The 23,625-nt window shown below is 39.5% G+C and overlaps 2 long non-coding RNA genes across 2 annotated transcripts in view; one reads left to right on the top strand and one right to left on the bottom strand.

The window, feature by feature from the left end:
* LOC122174231 (uncharacterized) overlaps positions 1-23,625 on the top strand; it is a 923,450-nt gene that overhangs the window by 480,843 nt on the left and 418,982 nt on the right. The gene's annotated exons all lie outside the window — the stretch shown is intronic.
* Positions 9,754-14,131, bottom strand: LOC112059895 (uncharacterized). The gene is made up of 3 exons (XR_002889159.3): positions 13,818-14,131; positions 10,546-10,671; positions 9,754-10,155 (listed from the first exon to the last, which is right to left on the bottom strand). It is a non-coding gene; the product is annotated as an uncharacterized LOC112059895 (long non-coding RNA).

The raw sequence follows: 23,625 nt of genomic DNA, 5'->3' as shown, positions 1-23,625 counted from the left end.
TTCTCTAATTTTCTCCCAAGTGAATCCCTTCCCTAATTTGAGTTAAATTAATGAAAAATAGGACCTTTAAGTTTTCTGCATCTCATGCTTGTTGTTTTTCACCCTTTAAAATGAGTTTTAATTTTATGGAGGCAAGAGATTAATGTAACACTTGAAGAAATTATGTTGTGATTAAGCAGTTATGATTTCCCCCTAGCTTCTCCATTATGTTCACAATTTTCCCTTAAACAAAATGACTGTCATTGCCCATATTTACAAAGGGACTGATGCTACTCCATATGATTTAAGCTACTCATGTTTTCAGTAAAGATGGCCACTACTATTTCCTAGATACTATAAATGCCCATACTGAAGATGGCTATTGTTTTCAATGAGACTCGAGCGATAGTCTTCCCTTAGTTAAGCTAGCTGCCATTTCACTAGTCTTGTCATGTGAAAGTGAGGATGCCCTTAGTAAATATACCTGCAGCCTTCCATAGTTTCCAAAGGAACTGAAGCCACATATTCCCTTCCGAGAACATGACTACTGTTTCCCTAAAGCTTTAGGCTCTGAAACTCTAACACTAATACAAGCAAGCAAAACTTAGTGATAAATGACTGCAATGTGGAACCTGTGTTCTGTTGCTTGAGAGACCCATAATAGTCAGATTATAATGGTTTTTAATAAAACCAGTCTTTGAAATGTTTTCTTGTGTTTCTTTCAACAAAGAAAACAGGAAGAATAGAAATTTCATCATGTGTAACCTTAATAATACCCCACATATGTTGGTAGCAGGATTTGAACCTAAGAAGTTCAGCTCCTCCATACAAATCTTCATCATCTGAGCAACCCCTAGCCTATGGGGAACAGCTACTAGAGGGGGGATGTGATACAATTATTTGCTAGACAGCAATAGAATCTTGGGGGAATCTAAATTCGTGGGTTATTTCCCTGAGTCTTACAGAGGTTTGTGGTCTAGTGGTTAAAGCAAAGGTCTCACACAGGCTACCCAAGCACATGTATTTAGAACCTCATTTATATTGAAAGGTAATTGGATGAGACTTGGGTCTGCTAAATTAGGGACCTGGGATATACATCAAAATCCAAGGTCTGCCATGATGACTCTGCAAACTATTAGTTAAATTATTTGTCAAATGGGGGTGAGGATTATGGTTTACACTTGAGTCTGTGTGTGTGTGTGTGTTGTGTTTGACTCAGCTCAAATGGGGTTAATGACAATTGGATACTTTCTGCACAAACCTGTTCTCAGGTAAGTGCATGGTGTGTTATGTCAGCTCGGGGTGGACAAATATATGGGAGGGTTCACAAACATGATTTTGTCCCAAATTTTTTTGAAATGTCATCAGTTTTGCTCTTATATCAAGGCTGAATATTTGCTCAGGTGGCAATTGAGATATTTGCGTTATATTGTGACAGTAATTATTGTTGTGTCTGTGTATCTGTTGAAAACTACAGAAAGTTCCTTGTGAACAGGTGGACTCTGTTATTGGAAACAAGTTGTTTGATCTTTAGATATGGTTAGGGGGTATCCCATAAATTGATATTTCCTTGCTTTTAAGGGTTTGCACTGTGGTTTAAACCTTAATCCCTTTTAAACAAAATGTGTGGAATATAATGGTTGTTTGCAGTATTATTGTAGCCGTGTTGGTCCCAAGATATTACAGAAATAATGTGGGTGACGTAATATCTTGTCTTGGACCATCTGTTATTGGGGAAAGAGACAAGCCTCTGAGCTTTTGAGCTCACAAATTTGTCTCTTTCACCAACAGCAGTTGGTCCAAGACAAGATATTATGTCACCCACCTTGTCTCTCTAAATTATGGGGACAGTCACAAAGTTCTGATTGGTCTGGATTTTGCTTTTATAATCTGCTTTAGCCTTTTAAAAATTCCTTCTTAGCAGAGCTAGTAAGAAAATAGAATTTCCCAAGAAACAGAAATTCCAATATTTAGGGAAAAAAGATCTGAATCATAATCAAAAGTTGAAACTACTAAGTTGAACCTAATAATAATAATACCTTGCACTTCCACATTGTCTTTCATGTGGGAAGCTCAAAGCGCTTTAAAAAGGAGCATACATTTTCAGCTATGGAAACCCTTTCAATCTTGGTTCAAAACAGGTTTGTGAACTTTTGTGAGAGAACCAGTTCAAATAGAGGGGCAGGCCTTGAAGCTGAAAAAGAGTGGTTTTTTTTTAAAAAACACACTGTTTTCCCATGGCTGAATCATATTGCAGTCCCCTTATGCAAGCTTCAGGTGCAATTGATTGATGCCCATTTGCACAGATCCTCACTAGTTTACTGTGTAATTATCAACCTACCCAGACATAAATGTGTGATAGAGCCAGGTGTCGAAAAATGTAGATAAGGATCTAGTGAGATTTACAAATGTGCCTAAACAGGTTAGGAGCTAACGCTCCTTGAAAGTCAGTGTAATTAAGGGGACAAGGTGGATGAGAAAATATCTTTTATTGGATCTGTGGCATGCAGAAGCTTGTCTCCTTCACCAACAAAAGTTGGTCCAATAAAAGATTTTACATCCACCCCCCAGGTCTCTCTCATATCTTGGGACCAACATAGCTACAACAACAATGTACTTAGGCACATTTATAAATCCCACTCAGTGTCTGTCTGCATCTTTAGGACATAAATACTTTTTGTGAAATTGGTCCAAAATAAGGGACACAGAATTATTCATTTAGGAAACTAGACTTTCCCTGGGATACATTCTATAAGTGTAAATGATTATTTACTTCTGATGTAAATTATTCCCAACAATCAAAGTGAGGGGACATCATATTAATGTGGAATGTGAGTAACTCTGGGACTAAAATGAGAGACATAATTCCAAATGAGGGACATAGTAAGTATGATTCACTGGTTGTCCAGCATCATAAATGGGCATAAATCATTTTAGGCAACAACAGAACTCTTATCTCAGAGAAATTTCCCCATGTGAAATTGGATTATAATTATTATGAGTCTCTGCACAAAATAATAAAACAATCCCTAATAACTGGGTGAATTACAGGAGAATATAAGCTTCTTCCAGGAACTCACACAAACTAGGTCTCATTTCTGATGTACAAGAGAATTATCATCTCAAGGAAACAAATTTCCTCTTCCAAAACTGGTATACAATTAGGTGTATGAGCCAAGATCTAAAATAATAGATTAGTTCTTAATAGCCATGTGTATTAGAGAAAATAGTGTACTGTACAAAGAGAGAAGACAGATGGAGGGGCTAAGTAAAATTACAGGAGTACTTGTGGCACCTTAGAGACTAACAAATTTATTAGAGCATAAGCTTTCGCGGACTACAGCCCACTTCTTCGGATGCATACAGAGTGGAATAAATATTGAGGAGATATATATTCCACTCTGTATGCATCCGAAGAAGTGGGCTGTAGTCCACGAAAGCTTATGCTCTAATAAATTTGTTAGTCTCTAAGGTGCCACAAGTACTCCCGTTCTTTTTGCGGATACAGACTAACACGGCTGCTACTCTGAAACCTAAGTAAAATTGTGTTTCTTTCTGATCTGATTGTTCTAACTGAATCAGAAAGCTCAACTCAACTGTAGCCGCTTTCTCTCTGACAAAACAAATGAAAATGCCTTCTGCTGACCTTGATTGACCAGTTTGATAGCCCATATGGGGACACCAAAGCAATACCATGTAGGCTCCATCATATGACCTGGTCTACCGTAACAATGATATAAATTACATTACGAACAGCAATCTGATAAAGCTCTGATATATCTAGATACAACAAAACATCTTGGCTGAGGATGAGTCATTGATGCAAACCATGGCTGGTTGACTGAAACAGATTTAACTTAAAGCAAAGCTCTTTTCAAATTCTAAGGGCGTGTCTACACTTACTGGAGGATTGACGAGTGGCGATCAATGCATCAGCGGTCGATTTAGCGGGTCTCATGAAGACCGTTAAATCGACTGCAGATCGCTCTCCCATCGACTCCCATACTCCACCTGATCGAGAAGAGTAAGGAGAGTCGAAGGCAGAGTGTCTCCCATCAACATCATGTAGTGTGGACCCCACGGTAAGTAGATCTAATCTACATCGATTTTAGTTACACTATTCACGTAACTCAAATTGCGTAGCATAGATCAAATTTCCCCTGTAGTGTAGACAAAGCCTAAGTTTCAGATGAAGTTTGCACAGCTTTCTTATTATTGTACTTACTTTACAGGTGGGAAAAACCAAGGCACAGAGGTTAACTATCTTGTCCAACAAAATACAGTAAGTGAATGGCAGAGATAACAAAACTCAGCTCATCTGAATCCTATTCCCCTGCTTTAACTACGTATAACGCTGTTCCCTGATAGACCATCAAAGTAACTAAAAGGAGAATGTGAAAAAAAGCGGGCAGGGGAGAGGCAGAAAGAGTTTTTACAGTAGTTGAGATGTAAAATTCAGATCAGCATTTTGCTTTCCAAAGCACTTGAAGGTAGGAAGTGTTCATATTTTGAATTCCCGTTCAGTTCATCACATCACAGGCTTTCAGAGGTGCTCAGAATCCCATTTATGTAAAAATACAAAACAAACTCATTTAGCTACATAAAACCTACTTAGGTTCCTATTTTTGAGAAACTTGGCTACTGCTAATGAGATGATTGCTCATATCCCTGGGCTCATTATGATGAATGGAATGGAATAGGGAGACCTATGGAACGATTCACCATCACCTCCTACATTTATCATCACACAGAGCTGGGTGACATTTTTTTTGGATGAATAGTTTTTGTGGAAAAAATGCAGTTTTGGATTGAATGAAACTATTTGTGAATTTAGGGAATAGTTTCATCCAAAAAACAAAAACAAAAACCAAAAAACAAATTCATTTTGATGTTTTCAAAATGAAATATTACAACTTCATTTCAGAAAGAGGTTTTGACTAGAAATTTAGCTAGATTTATTTTGTTAAAAGGCTAAAACAAAACAAAAACAAAATAAAACAAAAACGGGAAAATACAAATAAGAAACCCCAAACAAACAAAAATGTGGGTAAAATAAAATGTTTCAATCAACCTGAAACAGGTTTTTTCAGTTTTTCATTTTAGTCAGAAATTTCCATGTTGGGCTGACCCAAAACAATTTTTTTTCTCGTATTTTTCAGTTAGCCACAGAACTGAAAAATAAATTATTAACTCAGCTCTAATCACAACCAGGGCTGGTAAATGTTTGGCAGAGACATATTTTGCAGAGGAAACCTGTTGTGTCCTGGGATCCCTTAGATGTGGGTAGAGCTGGGACAGGGGCACACACTCCAGAGAGCAGAAGGGGGTCATTTTTTGTCCTGAAATCTTGTCTATTATAATACATAATTTGGCTTAGATTGGAACAATTTCCATTAAATGATGTCCATTATTTACCGGCTAACCTGGGCCATAATCTTTCTCCCACTGTCTTTCCATTGACTACAAGTGGGAGCTGGATCAGGACTTCGACATCTCTATAAAGCTATGTATGCTATACAATATTTGTTGGTGATGATACTTTACATGCATTCTGTAATTTTTTTATGCCTTATTCAGTCTTTCACTCAGAAATGTTTGTGATTTATAGTGAAGGAGTTGGGTTTTGTCAGTCTTGATTCAGTTTTCAAAATCAGCGGTATCTTTCAGCTTGATAGGAAACAGTGCTCAACAATGCTTATTGGCTTTTTTTTTATTACAGTTTGTGCATAACAGTTCTTGTAGACAATATTTAGTTGAATTATAAACCTCAGTCATATAAGAACACAAATCTCAAAGGGAACTGGGTTTGTAATCATGCAATGTCTATAAAAAGACTAAATGTAAACAGTGTACTTACGATGTCTGGAAGAAACCAAACTTCTCTAAACTGGCTGGGTTTGTATTTTTACTTAATTATTGTAGAGATGTGTTCCTCCCTGAGCTAAATACTAGAATATGCTATCACAACAACAACAAAAAGGTTCAAATATGAATGTTTCCAGGGAAACTATATCAGCTTGTCTCTGGCATGATTTTCATTCTATCAAAGCTAATCTCCTACAATGAATAAGTGAACTTTTGCGAAGCATAAATTATGCATAAATTACAGTGAAAGGCTTATGTAGCTCGGTTAATGAAAATATCCAAAATATTTGAAATAATGGAAAATATTTTGTCATTTATGGCGTAGCTCTCTAGTGTCTCTCATTCTCTTCCCTGTCTACAATCTTGGAGGGACCACGTCTGAAAACAACGATTAAAAAGTTCTCTCATATCCTGGATTCTAAGAGGTGCTGGCTATGCAATGTGGATTATGGCTGTGGGGAGGAAATTGATCCCACACCAGGCAACATCATGGTTCCTATGGGCCCAGGGCAGGCTCTTCCCATTTAAAGACTTCTATTAGTTTACTTTGGGGCCTTCATTAAATTCTGGGATTGGCTGGCAGATGGAAGGGCACAACCCATAAAATGAGGCAGAAGATGAAAGTAGACTCTTTCCTGGCTACTCTGCTGCTTATCCAGAGTAAAGAACTGGTTTGGGTATAATTGAAAAACAACTTTCTTCCAGTTTTCCCCTCTTGCTGTAGAAGTGGCTCTCATTGTTACTGAGTAGCAGCTATCAGTTGTCTCTCATCCTGTTCCCCAATCCAGTGGTCGGCAACCTTCAGCACGCAACCTACCATCAGGGTAATCCGCTGGCGAGCCGCGAGACATTTTGTGTATGTTGACCGACCGCAGGCCGCCGTTCCCGGCCAATGGGAGCTGCGGGGGACCGTGCTTGTGGATGGTAAACGTAAACAAAATGTCTCATGCCCACCAGCAGATTACCCTGATGGGCCGCGTGTCAAATGTTGCCGACCCCTGCTCTAGTACCATTGCTCTGGTGGCTAGCTGCTTTCATAACACAACAGGGAGAAACAGCGGGGAAATAAGAGGGAAGTATACAAAAAGGGTTTCCACTGACTGAGAAAATGGAGGCTGTGCAGAACTGGCCATCCCCAAACAGTCATAGAGGTGCTCAGCTTCTATTGAAGAAGGTTCATTTGCAGGTTTGCCAATATCACAAAAGCAGAACATAGTTCGTGTGAGAAAGGGGAAAACATTTCAGTGGTCAGCAGAGTGTGATGTAGCATTGTCAGAGCTGAAAAAGGCTCTTGGGACTGCCCCCGTCATAGCTGCTTTCATATTTGACACAAACGCTTGTGCTTATGGTTTGAGTGAAATGAGAACACAAGTGACTTGAGGTCGTTAAGTTTTTAATAGTAAAATGAGAGAAATTATTGCACCACCCAAAAGGAAATCCTAGCAGTGGTTGAATCTATAAACATTTTCATCACTATTTGTGTGGGAGGAAGTTTTATGGCCAGGACAGACCATGTTTCCTTGCAATGGCTCTTTACAGGCAGGAATCCTGAGGGACAGCCTCAGGTAGGAGAAACTGCAGTGCTCTGATTTCACAATTACATCCAGGCCCAGCCATAAGCATGGTAATGCTGATACCTTGTTGGGAGGCTAATTGCAAACACTGCTGTAGGCAAGGAGTCAGTTGCTCATGAGGATGGGTGTGCCTCTCTTCCTCTAATTCACAAAAGTGCCCACATTCCTGCATCATCCACTGGAACAATGTAGATAGGGTTGCAGGAGTGGTCTCCAGACCAACTAAAAACTGCCTAATGAGAGTAATCAGGATAATGTGTGATTGGAAAATTAACCATGGCCACCCTGGAATATAGTGTCTCCTCACAATACCACACTGGGAAATCTTGCAGTTTAAAGATGAAATATTTTGTATAGAAGATGGGAGAAACCAGCAGTTGATGGGTACAGGTATCAGCTAGCTGTACCAGATATATTGAAAAAAGGAGGTTCTGAGGTTATGTCATGGTCTTAAAACTACTGGAGATTCTGGGATTGCAAAAAGCTAACAGAGAATGTGTAGTGGGTAAAATGGAGGTAGGATGTAGAAAACTGGTGCAGAAAATGTGATGTTTGCATTGCAAAGAATGGTCCCCCTAAAACTGGGACAGCCCTTTGCAGCACTTTCTTGTGGGCACACCAATGGAGCACATTTGTCATTTATGTCCTGAGATAGAGGCTGGCAATCCATATTTGCTGGTTGCTATGGGCTACTTTACAAAATGGCCTGAGACTATCCAATATGAAATGTAGAGGCTGTGAGAGTAGCAGAGGTCCTAGTGAATGAACTGAGATCATTCACCACATCTGGGGTCCCGAGTGAGTTTACACAAAAAGCAAGAAAGTAACTTTGAAGCCAAAGTGTTTGAACACATTTGTGAGCTTCCAGGAATCCACAAAATTTGTACCACCTCCGCACACCCACAATCCAATAGCATGGTGGAAAAGTTCAATAGGACTTTGGGGGTTCAGCTGACTCCCTTTGTATAACAGCACAACATATTGGGGACCAACATATCTCATTTCTTTTGATGGTTTATAGAACAGTAGCCAGTTAAAGTACAAAGTGTATTCCAGCTCACTTCATGTTTGGGCATAAGCTAAGGACCCCTGCAAACCTCTTGTATGCAGTTCCAGAGGAAGAACAAAAGGATTTGAACAATTTGAACTATTTGGACTATGCAGAAGCCCCACAATCCCAAACGGAAGAAACTCACACCTTCACTAGGGAAAACTTGAAGATAGTTTTTGATAAAATGAAAAGGCCATATGAAGGCCATATACAATGAAAAGGTCAATGAAAAGATGTTAGGCCATGGAAGGAAACCTTTAAAAAAGAGGTCCTGGACTGGTTCCAAAATCCTCACAAAAAGAAAAGGTAGGAGCCCTAAAATGGATAAACTTTGGGAAGCACCCTATACAGTATGGACCTGAATAAATGAAATGGGGCACAGACTACAATTGAGTCCCAGGACTAAACCATAAGGACCATTTCAGAAGATATTGGATGCCCCTTCTCTCCACAAACTGAGAATGTAGCTATGGGTGGGGACTGTCAGAGCCAGCAAGTTGCACAGAAACAATAGACAAACCTCAGGAGCACACTGAAAGGAAACGCCAGGAGAGAAAAGCCCCAAAGGGATTTGGGTGCAAATAAAACTCTTGTGTGTTGGTAATGTGAAAATATCCTGACAGAGAGTCTGTATATATGTAAACAGTTAAGCTTGTATCTTTTGTAATTTGTTAAAATATTTATTGTCTTTCTCTTTTGCATAGCTTATTAGGTTGGACCATGCTGAACTGAGTTTGAGGTGGGAGGTGTTGGGTGAAAAGTTGTTATGGGTGGAATTTAAAAAAACTCAGATGACGTTGGTGGGACTCCAACACTCTTCAGTCAGCATATCTCAAAGGATAAATTGATCACAACCCCCCACCTACTACTAAAGGATTATGTGAATCTGCCCAGGAATTTTAGACTGGGTGGGAGGAAAGACTTTTGCTGAAAATTGTTTTGGCTAAAAGTGTATGTAAGGGAAGGGAGAACAGAGGCAAAAAGCAAGAAAGCAAAATTAGAGAGATTATTTTGTTGGGTCTGGTGTTGGCTGAAGAGACTTGGGGCTGTAAACTAAAACTATTCTTTGTTTCTGATTTCTTGTGCATTCGGATAAGCAAGGCCTTGTACGTTTGCTGTAAATAAGACTGCATCAAAGAAATTACCAGACACCATCACCAATTTCTGCCCCCAACTGGAACATTCCCAAGGCCCTGAACTTTGACTAAAAAAGGACAACAACATCAAAATACAATTCCCTTGCTTATTAATGAATGAAACAATAAAGGGAGAAGTATCGGCAAACAAGTTACAACAACAGCTTTTATACAAGATCATTTACAGTACTGGTATTACACAATAGCACCGTCACCTGGCAGAACAAAATGTTACTGACATCACTTAACTTGTAACGGAAGACTGATAATGCCTAACGATAGAAGGCCTGATTCTGAAAAATGCCTTTTAGGATTAAACCCTTCATTTATTAAAAAAACTTGGTCTTGTCTTCTGCTTATTTTGTCATATTCAAGTGTTCAGACATTCCACAGACTTAATGCTTTAAGCAGTGATTGTGCAGTCTCTTTTCTCTTAATTGCATTACAGTTTTCACAAGTACTTGATTGTGACATTCTTTTTTAATGTGTGGTCCCTGGGTATGGTCTTCCAAAGCAAATATCTTTATAGTGTCTGATGAAGCCATTCAAGCTGCATGACATGAAAACATAACAATGACTATCAATTAAATCTCACTTAGTTGTGGGACTGTGGTTTTCAAAGGTTAAAGTTCTCTCTCTAGCTATTAATTGATGTTTAATTCCCCTCTCTCCCTCTCCTTCCTATTTACAGGCTAGTTAAAGGGGTAACAAAATAGTGTTTTCTGTGGGAACTAATAATATTAAATTCCAAAGAAAAAAAGGTTAAAGGATTAAGAAAGGGATAATTCACACTAATGATTTGCCATGCTTTACTGGTTTCTGAGAAGTCTTAAGTTTTGCCCTCAGCTGGTATTCTAGCCCCATATAAATAAGTGCTAAATAGCAATCCTCATTATTTGTTAATCACATGAAACTTTATTTGTCATACATTGTTAATTACCTCATTATATCCTGGTGCTTGGAGATGACATTTTCATGGTGGACATTAACTTTTTTATCTAGGTTTTGAAACTTGCTTCATCTTGTTGAACAAAGATGTCTTTTAAATCATAATCCATGTTCATTCCTATTTTGAAAGTTAAAATAAACAAAGATCATGCATTTTTCATTGCTGAGGTACCTTTCATGTGGTTAGTCTGCAGCCACTTTAGTAATGTCAGACACTACTGTAAATACACAGCACATATGCTAATGAAAGACTAATGCTGAATATACATGCTGCAGCATAGAATAGATATTTATGCATATATCTGTACAGATGAATACATTTAAAATCACCACTTGGATACTGCATAGTAGATTAAAGACATAGCAAATACAAAATCAGAGGCTTTATTATTATTTATTTGCATTGCAGTAGCACTTTTCAGCTACAGTTATTGAGTGGAATCCCATTGTGCTAGATACAGTACAATTCCCAAAAACCTTAGAGTCTAAAAGGTATTGGTTCTTTATATCTTGATATGCGTAGCTGTATCACATTCTATTTGATTCACATATGTTAAGATGGGAGGAAGCCAAGAAGGAAACAATGCTTTCTGTTAACAGTGGTGTATTTCTTCTTTCCATCCATTGAACCACAATGTTTTTATACTGTTATGTAATATTATAAAGAAAGGGTGTCAGATGTGCTATTAGTATCAAACTGGTAATATTGCACTACTTTGTTTCCTATCCAGTTAAGTTACTCTTGTTTTGACAGTCTCATGCAGCATGTGTGAAAAGGAGTAATAAAAGTGTACCATAGAGGTGATCAGAGTAATAATATTTATATTAATATTAAGTTTGTGACCAAATATCTATCACTATTTCTCAGTTGTTAGAATGTGGTCAGGGTTTATATTTAAAAAAAACTCAATTATTCTTTCCATCAATTAGTTTCAATATGTAGAGTGGGTTGTCATTTTCTTGGGGGGGCATTAATTTATTTCATGAAGCTTTTAATAGTTCATCAAAGGAAAACTTTAATGAGAAAATAAGTGCTATTTGGTATTGTAAGCTTTGTGTAAACAACAACTGGAGTTATTTGTATTTAGAATTCTTAAATTCTGTATGTGTAATTGTTAAAATAGTAATCCAGCATGATTTGTCTTCTCGTTGGGAGTGCTTCCTTTTTGTTCTTTTAGTTTCTGTTCTGGCAAATGGTTTTGTTTTAAAGTTTAAAGCTACTTTTGGCAGGCCAAACTAACAAAAAAGCCACATCCATCGTGGTTTTAACCAAAAACAAACAAGAAATAGTCCCGTTTCCTAGAACTATCTTTCTTTTCCCCAAATCTGTACAAAGTAAAACAGTTATGTAAAACAACTGTGGGGGAAAATAATTGATTTACTTGCCCACTTCACTTTCTGTAGATACTCTTTAGTTTAATTGGCTGTTTTTCTGCTCAGTCTCTCCTGATACTCAGAAAGAATACGGGTTATTTACTCTCCCCTGTTGACTTGCCCTGGCTGAGGAGTAGAATGATGGCTGATACCTTTATGACTGGAATTATAGGACAAGTTTGCCTGGGATAGAAGGGAACTGTGGACTCGATGACTGAGGAAGTACCTTCCAGTCCTATGTAGGTCTGGGTGACTACTGGAATTTTTGGTTTCCTGGCAGTTCTAAAATAAATAAATAATAAACAAAACACAAACATTTTGGGTCAAACTGCAAACAGGATTGTAGTTTTGACATGAGCCCCCTTAAGCCCCCTATATTTAGCACAGGGGATACCTGAAAAATACTGTGAAAGCTGTGGCAACATTTAGTTAGAAAGGCAATTGATACGTATATTTGAGAGTGTCTATATAGTGAAAACCACTCACACATTTTCTGCTTCATGGCCGGTACTATAGAATGGGTAGCAAGTAAACCATGCTACAGTTTGGTTGAAAGTAGAACCACCTGCTAACTGTTCAAATTGCCTCCCAGTGGGCTGGCACATGTCTTCACAAACTGTTGCAAAAATAATATTAAATATGTTCTGCAACAGACTATAAGAATTAAAGGAATATTAGTCTCCACTGTTTTTTTAATAAATAAAAATGTTGTATTTTTTTAAAAGAAATCTTACTAAATCCTTAATCCAGAATTGTGCTGTGTAATAACACCATCGCTGGTACATTACGTCACTGTGCTAATACAGTACACATGGAGAAACACGTGTTACATAGCTAAGTACACCGCAGAATAAGTGGAATGAGATGATCTCATTCTGTTTTCTGTCTACTGTTCCTATAAACATAGAGGAGGCCTCACCTGCTACAGGGGCAGCTGACATCCTATGTTTTCAGTTCAGATGCAGAATGTTGCAGCATGAATCCCTAGGGCTAGAGGCTGCCAAATCTTACTCATCAGGGGTAGGATTTTTAAAAGCATCTAAGTGACTTATGTGCCTGTGACTTGTGATTCTAAGTCACTTGAAAATCCCCTCTCCCAACCCCAAATTGATTTAAAGGAAGCATTTGCACTATGAGGTACTCCCTATTATGTGCAAAGGTGAAAGAATCTGGCTCTGTCTTCTTTCTTCATGAAGAATTCAGATACATTGTCTTCCTTATTTCAAATTAAATAATCTACAAGGAAAAATACTTGCCTCACTCTATGTGATCTAGAAATAATCCTGAAGAAACAGGATAATTTAATTATCTTCAGACAGAACCATTAAAGATAGCAGAAAAGCATGTGCCAAGATCTTGAAGGTACAATGAGGTTTTCAACCTTAAGAAGGCTAATCCAGAGTCAGGGTTTATTTTTAACAAGATCCTGCCAATTAAAATATGCAATAATTCTCTAATTTCAATTATCCAATGCAGAAACATTTATAGCACTGTGGTGTTTAAACGTCTGCCATGTACTTTTAGTTTCCCCAGATAACACCAGCCCATAGTCAGGGCTGATTCTGTAGATTACATTTTGTTGACATTCTAAAAGACGAGGCTTTTTCAGTGGATAATAGTACTGCATACCCCACATTTTTAAACCACAGGTCTAATTTCTTTATTTAAATGTATCTAAAATGTGTATCTGAAGCTTCAGGCTCATGTAAAAATAAAAAAACTTTTCATAATCCCCCCCCAATACACACATCTACATACAAAATACCCTATTAAAAAACTCACCAAAAATGAAACCTATGTCTTACCCTCCCATCAACTCCACCCTTTGCAATTTAAATCCTGCACAAATATATAAGTACCTAAAGGTGCAAATGATCACTTGGTGCTTACCTCCCATTGATTTCACTGAGTTGTTTTTCCACTAGGCACCGATCTGCTTCTTTAAAGCCTAAATACCTTTAAAAATATGGACTGTAAACTTTTTGATTGTTCTGGAAGATGAGCACATTCGGGGTTTTATCAAACCAAAAAGAGAGTGTCATGTTCCACAGTTGAGGCCTATTGATAGAACAATCTATGCCTCTAGTTTAATTAGGTTTAAGCCTGAGGAATTTTAGCTTGAGTGCCTCCAGTGTTTCAATTGCTGTCAGAGAAGAGGAAAGATGATCTGTAAGGCAGGCATATATTCATACCGTGATAATTCCACAAGTGTCTGGACTTTCTCAATTGGATTTTTTTTTTAAACCACCTAGAATTTCAAAATAGCAGTAATAGGGTATGGACCACTATGGCAGGGTGATTTGGTTCTTTAGGGGGAATTGGGCCCAGTCACACCTATAATTAGTTGGCCACCTCTCATCTGATACTGTGAGGCCAGGGATGAGGTAATAGGTTGAAGATCACCTGGTCCTCAAAAACAAACAAACCAGCAAATAGGTCAGCTGGAGGGAAGAGGAAGAACTGCAAGGAGTGGGGAGGCTATTGCTAGAGACCACGGAGAAGGGATCACCAAGGGGGCTCACCATACCAGCAAGGTGAAAGATCTGGCTAAGAATATCTGCTGTATAGGCTGCAGCGTCAGAGGCCTTATGAGGAGCCTGGTGACAGAACTTGGTTTACCTCTTCTGACTGAGGTTGAACTGTGTTTGTGTTCAAACAATAAATGCATCCAGGGGAAAAGGGACTGATGTATTAACTCCAGTGGAAGCTTCATTGGTGTACTGGCAAGTGGGGCTGGCTGGAAAACAATTGAGTTTGATGAAAAAAGAAGAGGTTACTCACTTTTAGATGTGTTCCCGTATGGGTGCTTGATGTAAGATGCACATGCTCTTCCTGAGCCCATTTGGCCTGTGCATGTGCCCTGCACCTCCTCATGCCAAATACTGAGGCTACATAGGGGTGCACAGGCAAACCGCCTTCAGTTCCTTCTCTGCCCAACTGTCCCCTAAGGAACAGTCCAAAGCAAAGGAGAAATATGGCAGGCAGTGATTCACAGGGCCACACATCTCAAAGAACCACAGTTACTGCACAAACTGAGTAATCTCTTTTTCTTCTTCTTTGGGCAATGTCCCTATGGGTGCTTCACTTCAGATGACTTCTGAGCAGTATCCCCAGATGGAGGAGGGAGCTTTGGAAAAGTGTCCAGAAGATAGTATTGCAGAACCAAGTGCTGTGTTGGATCTGACAGCATAGCTCAGGGCCTAATGCTTCAAAAACATCTGCATTGAAGCCCATGTAGTGCCTCGACACATTTTAGATACTGGTACATTTCTGAGTAATGCTGTAGATGTTGCCTGCAATCCGACTCAATGTGCTATCACCCTTTGGGGCTGGGGATGAACACCTGTATCATCATAACAAATTATACTACATCCAGATATCAATCTCAATAGTCTCTGAGTAGAGATCGAGGACCTTGTGGATCTATCCACAAAGGAAATGAAGAGCCTAGATGACATCCTAAATTGCTTGGCCTTATTTAAGTAGAAGGCCAATGCCCTTCTAACATTCAGTGTATGAAAAAAGGACTCCTGTAGAATACTATGTGGCTTTGGGGGGAAAAAACACTGGTCAAGTAATGGATTGATTAAGATGGAAATATGCTAGAACCTTAGGTAAGAATTTGGGGTATAGATGTAAAGAGACTTTGGCCTTAAAGAATGCTGTAAAAGGGTGAGGGGATCTGCCATCAAGGCTCCAATCTCCTCGATCCTACTGGCTGAAATGATGGCTACTAAAAAGCCTGTCTTCATAAATAAATGCAACAGAAAATAGGTTGCCGTTGGTTTGAATGGCAGTGTCATAAGGTAATTGAGTACCAGGTTGAGGTTAGGGTAGGGTTTCTAATATGTGGCTAGAGATTCCCCAAGCCCTTAATAAACCTAGACAATATCAGATGAGCAAGCATGAAGAATCCTTCAACCAAAAGGATGAAAGGCTGATATTGCAGTCAAATGACCCTTGATAACTCAAGATTTCTTAAATAACTCAGGATGACTGGAAGTGGCAGGTGGCACTGATGACAACACCAATGGAAGAATCTCTTCCATTTCCGCAAATAAGTTATCTGGATTGACTTCTTTCAGTAACACCTGTAGAAGGTGAAGCATGTAAGGATGCCAAAATTGTCTCTGCCAGGACAACAATATAAAAATAACTCTGGCTCTGTCCTGTCTGATCTTGTTCATTACCTTAGTATCAGGGACATTGGAGGAAACACATAGACCAGACCCTTCTTCCATGATAGAAGAAATGCATCTCCCAAGGAGTGGTGGCCCAGACCCTCTCTTGAGTAGAAAAGAGGACACTTTTTGTTCCTGGAAGTGGTGAAGAGAGATACCTCTGGCAGTCCCCAAATTTGGAATATGCTACAGAGAACTTGGGTGTCTAGCTCCCCTTCGTAATTCTGTAAAAAGTGTCTGGTGAGGACATTGGTTGTGGTATTCTGAATATCTGATGAGCTATGCACTGATCGCATAGTTTCATGGCTTCAGCACACAAGGAGGGGGTGGATCTTGCTCCTCCCTGCTTGTTGATATAGAACATGCAGGATACATTGGCTGTCATGACCTTGATTGATTTGCCCCTGATGAGGAGAAGGAAATGAAGGCAAGCATTCCTGACAGCCGCAGATCCAACAGATTGATGTGGAGTCTGGTTTCTTGAGTTGTCCATCTGTCCTAAGGAGTGAGGGTACTGAGGTGGCTCCCTATCCCAAAAGTAATGCATCTGTTAAAGTCCCTGATGGGGCTGAGCAACAGAAAGGAATGACTGCACAGACACTGAGCTGATCCTTCCACCCATCTAAAGAGTTCCTCACTTGTAGAGGCATCGTCACTTGTTTGTCCAACGTGACTGTGACTGGAGAGTAGGTCATTCTGAGCCAGCCCTGGAAGCAGGGGAGATGTAGCCTTGCATGAATGGTCACTAAAGTGCAAGCTTCCGTGTGTCCCAGGAGCTGAAAACAGTTCCTCATTGTGGTTCAAGGGTTCCCCTGAACTGCCCATATCAGACCTGGCAAGATTACAAATCTGTCTAAGGGAAGGTAGATTCTGGATGTCAGTGAGTCCAAATATACCCCTATAAGCTGTGTCTTCTTCATAGGGGTTAGGGTGGACTTTTTTACAAACCCAAGTGCTGGAACAGAGCAAAGGCTGTCTGGTTGGAAGGGAACATGGCTTCGCAGGGCCAGCCCTTGAGTAGCCAGTCATCAAGATATGGGAAGACTAAGATCGCTTCTTGCCAGAGGTCAGCAGCCACTTCTGCCAGGACTTTTGAGAACACCTTTGGGTCTGAGGAAAGGCTAAAGGGAAGCACTTGTATTGGAAATGATCCTGGCCTATAGTGAAGAATAGATATTTCCTGAGCAATTGGTGTATCATTATATGGAGGGTGGGTGGGCAGGCAGCCCTCCGTCTCTGAAATCTATATCCTTCTCTGGGCACCCAGTGGATCTATGGAACCTGGAAAACTGAGCAGAATGTGATCTCTGGGCAGTCCGTAATCTGCTAAAACTTTTCTTATTTATAGGTGTATATATGTCCAGCGGTTGCAAAGTAGCCCTAGAGTCTTTTACAGTGTGCAAACACTCATCCATGTTTTCCAAGAACAGTTTAAGACCATCAAAGGGGAGGTTCTCCATAGTGTTCTTTACTACTCTCGGAAACCCTAGCTATAGAGCTATGATGTCCTGCACACAAGCATCGCCATGGAGATGGAGCTGGTAGTAGCATCCACAGCACCTAAGGATGCCACATGCATCAATACCTTTCGTTGGGCTGGATGCATAGGTTCCAATGGTGGGGCAGAACTTGACAGTGCCAGTCCCAAACATCTATACTTGCCCCCCTTGCTGGTAGACAATACATAGGCCCTATCGGAGCAGTGTCTGTGCTTCATGCTGTGGTACTTTATGGCCCTGCCAGTGCTGGAAGAGGAGTCCTTCAACTCAATGGTACCAAGCTAAGAGGTCAAACTTTGGACACTGTAGTTCTCACCAGGATCTTGAGCTTTTTCAGATCTGGCTCCTTAAAGTGAGAGTCTGCTCTCCCCTTTTTGGAAGCCTTCCCTGAAGCCTTCAAAGAATTCCCCTTCTTAGAGGATGCCTGCGCCAATGTAGAAGTGTCACTGGATCTATCTGGAGACAGATGTATTGGGGTGCGGGGGAGGGAGAGGCGTCTCCTGACCTATCTCAGAAGCTGGCTGAAGAGAGCGTTCCATTCTTAACAGTTTGAGTTTATTTTTTTCCTCGCTCTGGGTGTGAGGGCCAGGCAGAAGTTGCACTTCTGTGTGATGTGGGACTCCCCCAAGCAATGGACACCCTTGGAGTGGCCATCATTCCCAGGGATACACTCTTGGCAGCGGAGGCAACATTTAAAACCTGGTGAGCCAGGCATGCCCTGCCAGGAAAAAAATAAGTCTCCCGAAGTGAAAAGAGAAGCAAAACAATCCTCTCACTACTTATTTAACTAACTATAACCATGCCAATGACTATCTTAACAGCTATAGAGACACTAGACAAGCCAAGGCATGCTTAAAGCAGACATGCTAGGGCTCTGTCTTAGGCCGAGGTGGTTGAGAAGGAACTGAGGGCGGTTCACCCATGTATCCCTATATAGCCTCAGTATCTGGCACCAGGAGGCAGAGGGCTGATGTGAGGGCTGCATGGACACTGCTAACTGATCAAGGACTCGAGAGGCGCATGCGCACGTGACGTGAAGCACCCACAGGGACACTACTCGAAGAAGAATTTGAGAGTTGCAGATTTGGTTTTGTTCTGATGTGCAATGAAATTTGAAGTTTTTCATTATAAAACATGAGGGGAAGAGCTAGTCTTGGCCAAATTTCAAATAAACATGGGCCACTTTACTGGTTTAGGGGGAAACTCTAAGAATATTGGTAGTTTTGACTCAAAACCACATGAAATTTGGCAATGTTAGTTGAGTTTCTTTGTGAGTTTTAGGGTTCATTGAAACCCAGAATTCTAAATTAACCTCAGAATTTATGTATTGAGATAAAAATAAACTGAGGAATTAAATCCATATAAAGAAAAATACTTGCATGTAGCCCTGTTAATTGGAACTGTAGAGATCTGCATGGCTCATTATTTATCTGCCTTTATCATGAAGCCTTCTCTGTGCCAGACAAATCATTTTCCCCAATTTAACATTAGTAAACATACCTCCTGGAGCTGATATACCAATAAATCAATTAAAACAATGCCAAGATTTAAATAAAGCAAAACATTTATTTGCTTTCTTGGATGGCCCATGCTATGGCTGATTTTAAAAAGTCATTTTTTAACTACAATGTTTTCATTTCAAGGTTTCAAAACAGAAAAAAAACTGTAGTTTTCACCTTTTACTTTTTTTCACCCATCGCTCTCCAGCCCTTTTTTCAACTTTACTACTGGAAAAAGGAGAGTGGTGGAAGGAAAAAGGGGCAAAAGGGAATAAAATAGAACCAGAAAACTCAAAAAATGAAAAATTTGTTGGCAAAAATTTCAATGCACTCTAGTCCATGCTGTATCATTTTGAACTTTCCATCAACTCAATCATTCAACAGCTAAGGTCTCTTCAATGTGATTACTCCCAGTGAGTAAAGTTAAGCACATGCGTACGTTTTTGTAGGATAGGGGTATAAAATGCTAGTGTGTTTTGACAAAGGAAACAGAACCAGTTATGGATACATTACGTTAAAAGAAATAATCACATACTACATTTTTTAAAAAGTTTATTGAAATATTAATATTTTTCAGCCAGTTATAGTTATATCTATTTTTTTACCCATGTTCATAGCTTGAAAGATGGGAGCTGGAAATCCGAGTATCTGTTTAGTGTTATTCCTGGTTACAGATATAAACAGAAAAGGTGATAGATATAGTGACAATGTAAGGATTTTTCTTCTCAAATTTTTCTGGTTTCCTGGCAATGAGAGAAAACCGCACCAGGACAAGGCTGACTCCCTGATGAATGTCTAAAGGGTGACGAAATTGCGGGGCTACATGAATCCTAGTTCTGTTGGCTTTGCACTGAGGAATTTTTCAAATCTCAACTTCAAAGATATGCAGATAATTTTCATAGTGTTGCCAAAAGAAGCAAGGTAACTTTACACAGTCATGAAGTGTCCAGTCCACCTAGTGTCTGTGCTGTGAACCCTACGAAAGGCGAGGGAAAAGCGTGATTTTGCTAAAACATGATCCTGTCAGAATGTAAAGAATGCATGAATGTGCAGAACTATGACATATGCTTCCAAGAATGTCGTTCTGCCTTGAACTACCCACTGCAGTCTATTTTAAAGAACGTGTTAGTATTCGAATGAAAAGAAAGCTTCCACAAGATCTTACCAGGCCACACGTAAAATAAAATGATTCATTGTAACTAATATTGCTTTGACATCACAGCAGAGGCCCAACCTGAAAATCCTAGTTTTCCATTAGTTATGGCTAACACACAGGCCTACAAACAGAATACACTAAGGCCTCACACTCTGAATTCCCTTTTCATAGCATATTACACACCAAGCTGAAACAGTCAGCAGGCTTTGGTCCTAGATAGCTATGCCAGTATAAACACTAGCACACCTTTGAGGAATAGTGATGAAGCCCTTCATGGTTTTGCTCTGAAAAGAAACGATTATTAACCAGGAGAACCTGGTCAGTTTTATAGGTCTCCTCTGGGAATCCCAGCTAAATACCTGACTGGTAACTAATACCCGCTGAAAGGGTGAGATTACACACAACTCACTTGACTGTTGTATTGTGAGGTTGAACTAATAAAATGGTACAGCAACAAAGAGCTTAATTTTTTCAAGAATGAAACTGCTTGAGATGTTGCCCAGTGTCTTCTGCAACATGAGGCTTTAAAGAACAATTTTCAGCTGTATCAAGGCAAAATCAGATGCTGGTGTTTTCAGAGACCCATTTGGCCTGACAAACGGGCACTGGAGGAGTAGACTAAAAAGGCATTGGGATGGGATGAAGAAAATGCTTTAGTTTGAACACCATTACTTATACAAACATGACTGAAATGCCACACAGTTACAATTTGTAATGAAAATGCGAATGAAATAATATTTAGCTATTCTGAAAGACCGAAAACTACTGTGGACCAAATGCTGCCCTCAGCTTTACAAGCCAGAGACTTGAAAGTATTTACATAGGGTATTAGTGAGAAAAGGATTTGGCCCTATGCACCTAATGTAGTGCATCCATTTTCAAAGTTAGCCCTTTCATATGCACTATGGTTTCCACTCTCCCCTATGTAATAACCCAGATAAGGGTGAGTAAACGCCACAAGTTTCAACTCATTGACTTCTGTTCCTTTGGGGAATGTGGTCTGCCCTTCGGCAGAAGAGAGCCTGGATTTTCACCCCTGAACTATACAAATCCCAGGAGAGTCTCAGAAAATAAGACATCTTCACAGCAGTAGTTCTTTCCCTTTAGTATTGAGAAGCAAAGCATTACTGGGTCCTAAAGGGACCAGGCCCCTTTCACCATCATTGCTAAAGGCTCTACATTTATTACACTGTTTTTTCAAAACGTTTTATTGTTGTTGGCAGCCTAATTGTTTAATTTTTTTTTTACTTTGTGCTTGCTAGCTGCTCGGTGGTTTTTAAGGAGGTATTATTTGCTTTTCTCACAGACAGAAATAAGTGGGATTATATGGTATACATGCTTTTGCTTTCATTGCAAACTATTAAATTTGTCAGGCTATTGTTTTGTAGGTTATTAATCTTGCTAATTCCACTCCTGTTATGGAATGTGTGGTTATAGCAGAATGGAACACCTTCTTGTGAATGGGTAGTGTGTCTCCCCAATGGACAGACTGGCTTTTAAACACTTTTTGTATATTTATGGCTGCAGATGAACTGCCATGAGCTGCTAAGCAGAAAACACACAGCTGGTATCAAACCTGTTCCTTGCATTGTCTATAGTCCATGACTTCCCTTGTTCTCTACCAAACAGGATTCCCTAAATTTGGAGTTCTATATCCCTCTTCTAGGGCTTGCGGGATGGTTTTAGCATTTCATAACTTTCTCAAGGAGTTCCCATTACTGCCCTAAAATAAACATGATTGCTTGTTCAGTAGTAATCATATTAAGACTGAAGTCAAGCCTTATCTAGAGACTTGAATATAATTTAGAAAATGCTTACGGAAAGCACCTGACCTGTCAATATGACTTTATTATAACTATTTTGGCATGAGGGAGAGAGCCTACATGTATATATAATGCTGTTGATATGTCAGATATTAAATGGCATGGCATAGAGTGAAACAAATGAGAGAGGAGAAAACAAATAACCGCAGCTCTGGTTTCTTCCTCTGTCCTAGCAGCTGGCCATGCAAGGGCCACCCAGTAACATTCATTTGCACTACACATCCACATGGCCAGCTCTAGGTTTTTTGCAGCCTCAAGCAAAAACATTTTTGCCCCCTCCCCACGCTTTTTTTGGTTTTTACACGTTTGCACTTTGCAATGTTTTTGTTTTGTTTTGGTTTTTGACTGTTTAAAATTAAAAAAAATGAAAACAGAGAATTTGTAGTTAGTGAAATAAAACAATTTCCTACCAGTGTACTCATTTAATTTTAACAAAATCACAATTACAAACAATTTGGGTTCAACTATACACTGTAATGAAAAATGTTAGTGTTTTCCGGTGTGCCCAGTTTCTCATAAATTAAAAGAATTTATATGAACTGAATTTTTCTGGTTTTTATACTTGCATAGTCTTTTAATAATTCAGTGAAATCTAAATTTTTTGCAATGGTACTTTCAATTGAAATGAATGCAAGTCCTGACAAACAATTTTGAGAGATGGTGGATCTCAAATAATTTTTTAATAATTTCAGTTTTGAGAAACTGCGCTCATCAGAAGCCACTGATACTGGTAATGTCACCTTTTTAAAAATACTTATTTGAAGTACAAGATAGTTTTTCTAATTCTTTTTGCCGTTTCTTTTTTGGCAGGCAGCACCGGAAAGTCGTTTTCGTTTTTGTCCTGGCATTTTAGCCCTATAACCACTGGCACCAACGCGACACGGAAATTGGTGCAAATGGCACCGAAGGGCAGCAAAGTACACACAAGTAATCATGATTCCTGATTTAATTAATCAATAACCATAACGTTTACACATTTACACACGTTCACATTACGAGTGACCGTGTCACAACGTGACACAATATTTTTCACGTCACACTCCTATCGCATTACTGAAGATTTTTTTGATCTTCATATATTATTATTTTTTTCATACATTGGTGGACTTTTCTGAAAAAAAAAAGGATGGCCGGAATGCTACCCCTGGAAATGTGCCGCCCTAAGCACGTGCTTGTTTTGCTGGTGCCTAGAGCAGAACGACCCAGGCTGTGATCCTGCAAGCTGACCCACCCAAACCCCAATGTGGACCACAGTGAAATGAACAGGGCTCGGAGTGAGTGCATGAATCCACCCATGAGCATCATCTGGCAGGATCAGGGACTTAGGTGTTATCACAGATGTTCATTAAAGTATAAACTTGCTTTTATTTGTTGGCTTAAGGCCTCAGCATTCTTTAACTGCGTTCGTCATATAACTGCACGTATGTATACAGATGCTGTAATGTGTTCAAAGGCTTCAGTGCGAGGATTAGAATACTGACATGGGGCCTGATTTTACAAGGGGCTGAGCACTCCTCCGAGGTGCTAAATGCCCTCAATT

The sequence above is a fragment of the Chrysemys picta genome, chromosome 1 (genome assembly GCF_011386835.1).
Source record: "Chrysemys picta bellii isolate R12L10 chromosome 1, ASM1138683v2, whole genome shotgun sequence".
NCBI classification, from domain to species: Eukaryota; Metazoa; Chordata; order Testudines; family Emydidae; genus Chrysemys; species Chrysemys picta.
Note: the sequence above shows the minus strand (reverse complement) of the source record. Positions and strands in the feature narration are given on the sequence as shown.